This window comes from Bubalus kerabau, chromosome 1, assembly GCF_029407905.1.
Source record: "Bubalus kerabau isolate K-KA32 ecotype Philippines breed swamp buffalo chromosome 1, PCC_UOA_SB_1v2, whole genome shotgun sequence".
Classification (NCBI taxonomy): domain Eukaryota; kingdom Metazoa; phylum Chordata; class Mammalia; order Artiodactyla; family Bovidae; genus Bubalus; species Bubalus kerabau.
Genome location: NC_073624.1, coordinates 149,252,288 through 149,258,287, shown reverse-complemented (window position 1 = coordinate 149,258,287; position 6,000 = coordinate 149,252,288).

The window sequence follows — 6,000 nt, the reverse complement described above, 5'->3', positions numbered from 1 at the left end:
TCTGCCTTGTCCTTGAGGGCAAATGGGCCGGCATTGGACAGTCTCTGAACATCTCTGATCCTGTCTCCTCATCATTGAACTAGGGATTACCACAGCCCGACAGCCCAAAATGCTTTGTGGGAATATAAGTAATACTGCCAAGCTTGAGGTATAATGCCATCTGTTAGCAGAAATACATGCCAGGGTCGTCACTGGTTACCCGGGCTCACAAGTTCAGCATGGCCTCGACCCCTGCTTTGCCCATGCCTAACCAGAGGCCTACACTTGCCATTCTGCCTCTGCAGTCTCACCACCTGTCAGCCTGTACCTCCTGATGTTCCGTGTCTTCTCTCAGCAGGACTGGTGTTGCCTCTTCCTGGCTTCTCAGCACTAACTCTCCTCCCTCTGCAGCTCCGCTCAGCTGGCTCATGTCACACCCTATCTGAGAAACCTACCATGCATCTTCAGCATGTCAGCCAATTCCCTCCATAGCCCATCTCCCCTATCCTGCCTTCCCGTCCTTTTCTCTTCCTCCATCCCTCCACACGAGCTTGCTATAGTCATTCTAGATTATTCCTCCCTTTCCACAGTGGGAAACACTGTCTCTACACTTTTATTACACGGTTTCTGTCACTCACAATGTTCTTATAAAGGTTTTCATTTACTGACATCTCACTGGTCTTGCGAGGCCTGCCTCACATGCCACTTCTTCCAGGAAGCCTTTCCTGATTCTTCTCTTCAAAAGCATCACTCCGACTCTCTCACTTTCCAAATGGGATGCTTATGCCTCTGTGGGCACTTACCTAACCCTGGACAAAATGAGGTCCCTGTTTACCCTCTGTGGGCCAATGTCCCCTTGCTGATGCGGCCCACAGGCAGCCTGTTCACTTGATGCCAGCCCCTTGTATGCCAGCTAATTTATTGCACTATGTGCTTTTCAAGGTAGTGTACTATAAAAATTTTTAATGTTTTATTTTTTGTGTTTTTCATGTATCATTTGTGTGAAAAGTATTATAAACCTATTACAGTACAGTAGTGTATAGCCGATTGTGTTAGTTGGGTACCTAGGCTAACTGTGCTGCGCTTACGAACTAATTGGACTTAGGAACGTGCTCTTACGACATAACTCATCCGTGTGTGCGGGACTTCACTGTAGCGCTATTCAATACCCCACGAGTCTCCACTCTGCTCCTGACAAATATTTAGGTTTTCTTTCCCTTTGGTCAGCGGCACACACAGTGCCGAGGTGGACCCCTTTTCCTCTTGTACGCACGTGTGAGTGTTTCTCTAGGGTGTGGCAAGAGCGGGGCGGCTTTCTACACTTGACCAGATACAGTTAAATTGTTCTTCACAAGTGTCCACCTCACTTCACAAGTGAGGAAACTGAGGCCCAGAGACAGGGCAGTGGCCTGCTCGGAGCCCTCAGGGTCCGGGACCTGTTCCCAGTCCAGGGCCCTTCTGGGCGCAGCACACCGCCTGTCCGGAACACCCATTTCCTTATTTTTATTTCTCTACAAATCTCCGCGACCACCCGGGTGGGCGTTATCAGAGCCCATCTAGAAGAAACACATTATCAGCATCCTCCAGGCGGCCTGGGGGTCTGGGAGTGCTTTCGAGAGGAAATGGGGAAGAAATTAACTTTAGAGAATTCCCTGGGCGGCTCTAAACCTCCCGCTGACGGCCTTGAGAGGGGAGGCGCTTCCAGGGGGTCGGGGCGGGTGGGGGGGCAGTGTTTTCTTAGAGGGCAGCACCTGGATCCCGGCTGTGTGGGCCTTCCCAAGCCTGTTCCCTGACCCTCCCCTTCCCGTGAGGGCCAGGGGCTTCCTTGAGGCCAGGTGCCCTTTCCAAGGCCACAGCCAGCCCTCTTCTGGGACAACCTGGAGCTGAAAGAGGCCACAAAGTCTCCAGCACGTGCCTTTGTCTGAAGCCCAGCATCCAGGCTTTATTGAACTAGTTGTCTAATAGCTAAAGCACAGCATCCCTGCTCTGGCTTGACTGCAGCTCCCTTCATCTACAGCCTCTCCATCCAAATGCCATCAGAGGAGTGGCAGCTGGGCGTCAGGAGGGAGCCTGCTGGAAGACCCGCAGGAGGGGAGACTTGGGGGGTGGGCAGGTCACATTAGGAGTTTGGGCCTTTATACTGGAAGGGACAGAAAGCACTGAAGGTTAAAGCCTAGTTAAAGCCTTGTTGTTTAGTTGCTAAGCTGTGCCCAGCTCTTTTGTGGCCCCATGGACTGTAGCCTGCTAGGCTCCTCTGTCCATGGGACTCTCCAGGCAAGAACACTGGAGTGGGTTGCTACTGCCTTCTCCAGGGGATCTTCCTGACCTCCAGGGGTTCAGGTATTGAACCTGAGCTGCCAGGGAAGCCGTAGGGTGATGCATTAAGTTTAAAAAAGACCATGCTGACTTCAGGCTTCCCTGGTGGCTCGGGTGATAAAGAATCCACCTGCAGTGCAGGAGATCTGGATTCGATCCCTGGGTTGGGAAGATTGCCTGAAGGAGGGCATGGCAACCCACTCTAGTATTCTTGCCTGGAGAATCCCCATGGACAGAGGAGCCTGGCGGGCTGCAGTCCTTCGGGTCACACAAAGAGTGGGACATGACTGAGCGACTAAGCACAACAAGCACAGCACATGCTGACTTCTGGGTGAAAGGGTATTGGAGGAGGCCTGTTAGGGGCTATCGCAGCAAGTCAGGTGAGAGATGGCAGACCAGTGATGGTGGTAGTGGAGGGGGAGGGATTGGCAGGGTGGTAACCTGAGACTTAGTGATCTAAGGGATGGGAAGGAACAGGTAGTCTTCAGGTTGGCGCCCAAGTTCTGGCCTAGGTGTGCTGACGGCGCCATTCCCCAGCAGCAGGAATACTGGGAAAGGGCCGGGTGTGGGGAAGAGACATTGGCTTCAGCTGTGTGCCTTTTGAGGATGGGTGGCCTGGAACACATCCAGGGGGAGATATCAGGCAGGCTGCCTGGTGGTGTTCATAGACAGGGAAGGTTCTCCCTGGCTGGAAACCCACAAAGGCTCCTCTCACTGTTTAAGTGCCTCACACTGAGGATTGCACCTGTAGAATCTAAATCAAATCACTGACGCTCATGGCTAAGGAGAAAGCTTCACAGGTGTGCACATCTTGGTCTGTTTTCACTTCTCATTGGAAGACAAATGACTTGTCCCAGTAGGTGGTTTTGCCTGGATTATACATTGAGCACACACCAGGCAATATGTTACCATAGTAATTTAATAGCAGAACTAGGGTGGGAGAGAAAGATGGAAGGAACTGTGGGGGTACTGTAGGAGGTCTGGAGGGGTGAAGAGTTCATCAGGTTGAAGTGAAGAACAAAGTTATAGAGGCAGCATGAGCAGATACACGCAGGTGAGACATTGGTACACAGGCAGGGCAGGTGAACAGCCAGATTTTACTGAACAAAAAGGAGTACAGCACGTGGGATGCTGATGAGAGGCTAGGCTAGAGAGAGAATGTGGACTTAGCATTGGAGTGGGGGCGTTTACAAGCACTAGGCAGCCATGGATACTTTCTGAGCAGAGGAGTGGAACTGACAGAACCCAGCCACCGATGGAGGGCAGTGGGCACGGGAAAGGGGGCATTGATGTTGCCACAAGGGGTTGGAGCCTGAGTGGGAGGTCAAACCTGCAAAGTCAGGAGGAGGAGGTGGGACGGGGGTGGGGAGAACGAAGCTGACTCAGCATGTGAAAGCAGAACAAGGGAGAGCCTGAACTGAATAGCGGGGTCTCTTCCAAGACTGGTCCTTAGGGATGTGTTTTAAAGAATAGCCAAAATGACTCAGAATTAATCATCAGTGATTGGCATGTAAAGCAGAGTTTCTGACAACAGTATTTCTTTAGTTTAAATGTTCTCCCTAACCATCAGCTCTTTAATCCTTTTCTTCACCAGTGGCAGCAAGGAATATTTTGGTCTGAATTCTTCCTTTTCTGGGTTAGCCAAGTCTGAACTAAGGAGAACTACAAAGAAATGGGCAGGAGGTGATGGATCTGTTCTACTGCAGTCCAGTTTGGGTTAGAAGCTCTGGTCATAGCTCTGATCTTGTAAACACCATGAGGCTCTTGTAGGTGAAATCTGGTGCCAGGACAGACAGGGCCAGGGTAAACAAAGGAAAGACTTCAGGACATGCAGATGCCAGCCCTCAGCACCTATGGAAAATAAGCACGCCCGAGAGGCAGTTTCAACCTCAACACAAATAGCACATGAGAAAATAAAGTTCTGTCCATGGAATCACAGACTGTGTTGCTGGAAGGGGTTTCTCTGCCTTCCACATCCTTGCTAGTTTGGGCTCCAGAATATGAATTGGATCAGGTCACATCACCATGTCCCCAAACCTTCTCTGACACTATGTCTTACTTTCTGTGGGTAACAAAGCCAGGACACAGGCCTCACTGCCTACCACTCCTATACCCATGGCTGCTGCTAAGCTGCTGCTAAGTCGCTTCAGTCGTGTCCGACTCTGTGCAACCCCATAGACGGCAGCCCACCAGGCTCTCCCGTCCCTGGGATTCTCCAGGCAAGAACACTGGAGTGGGCCACCATCTCCTTCTCCAATGCATGAAAGTGAAAAGTGAAAAATGAAAGTGAAGTCGCTCAGTCATGTCCGACCCTCAGCGATCCCATGGACTGCAGCCTTCTAGGCTCCTCCATCTATGGGATTTTCCAGGCAAGAGTACTGGAGTGGGGTGCCATTGCCTTCTCCATGGCAGACATCATTAAATGACCGCCACACTTTCTGCTGGGCCTGGATGCAGCCTCGGGATCTAACTCAGCGCAGCCTTGTAGGCAGACATTACCAATCAACTACCATCCTCAGGATGACAATCGTTTGCCTCCCATTGAACAGAGAGAGCCAGAATGCCTCAGCCTGTCTCTCTGTTGTCTTTTTCCACCTGTGTTTCCCATCACTACTTCTATGCTCTGGCTTCCCTCAACTGCTTGCCATTTCTAAATAGACATGTCTTTTTCTCACTCCTTGAGCCTTTGTCCATGTCGTGACTCAGCCTGGAACGCCCTCTGTGCAGACTATTAATGCTTCCCCAGGACATGCTCTCCCATAACAATAAATCTGTGTCTGGGCACACAGCCTCCCAGCATTAAACACTGCCCAGCCTCCCCTGGACCAGAAGGCAACCATGTGCTAAGTGTTGGCCAATGAGATATGAAGGGAAGTGATGCATTTTTAACTATTTCCCCAAGTTTTGCCTTTAAGGGTTTGGGCATATACTCCCCTGGGCCCCTTCCCTTTCACAATGGCCATTTGATGGTGAGAACAAAGCAGTGCCAGGAGCCCAGAGACAGAAGCCACATGATGAAGATGGGAGGCCAGCCTTCCAGCCTGGACCACCATCCCCCGGCTGCTAGGGAAGAGTCATCCTCCTCCACCTCGTTGAAATCTCTGTATTTGGTGGGGGAGTGTGGGGAGGGTGTCTTCGGTTATGGTGGCAGCTGAGTCTGTACTCTATGTGCCCTCCCATCTGCTTCTTGTTCTTTACAACCACCTTCCAGCACCACCTCCTCAGTGGAGTCTTCCCAGAGCCCCAGGCTCCTCTGGGATCCCCCACACTTCATGCACACCTCGCGTTGGCAGTCCAAAACCACAAGATGGCTGTGGCCCCTCCCACCATCCTGGCTGAAGGCAACTTCTCTCTCCTCCATCCCTCCCCTGGACCAGTGCTGGTGATGGCATGAATGCCCAAACCTGATCATATCACCCACTTGCCCCGGCTCTTAAAGTGCAGACCTCTCAGTCTGGTGGTCAACGTGTGACTCTGACCTACTCTGAGCCTTAGAGATGAGGCCCAGCCTGTGAAGTGATCTGATCCAGAGGCTCAGCTGGTCACAGCTCCCTCCGTGTGTGTGTGTGTGTGTGTGTGTGACCACGGACTGTCCCACCCGCTGCCCGCCCCGCCCAGCCCCAGCGTGGCGGGTCTCAAGTAGCTGCTTCCTTGCTGACTGGAGCCTACATTGTCCTGCTCCTGGTTTGTTACTGAGAACAGGGA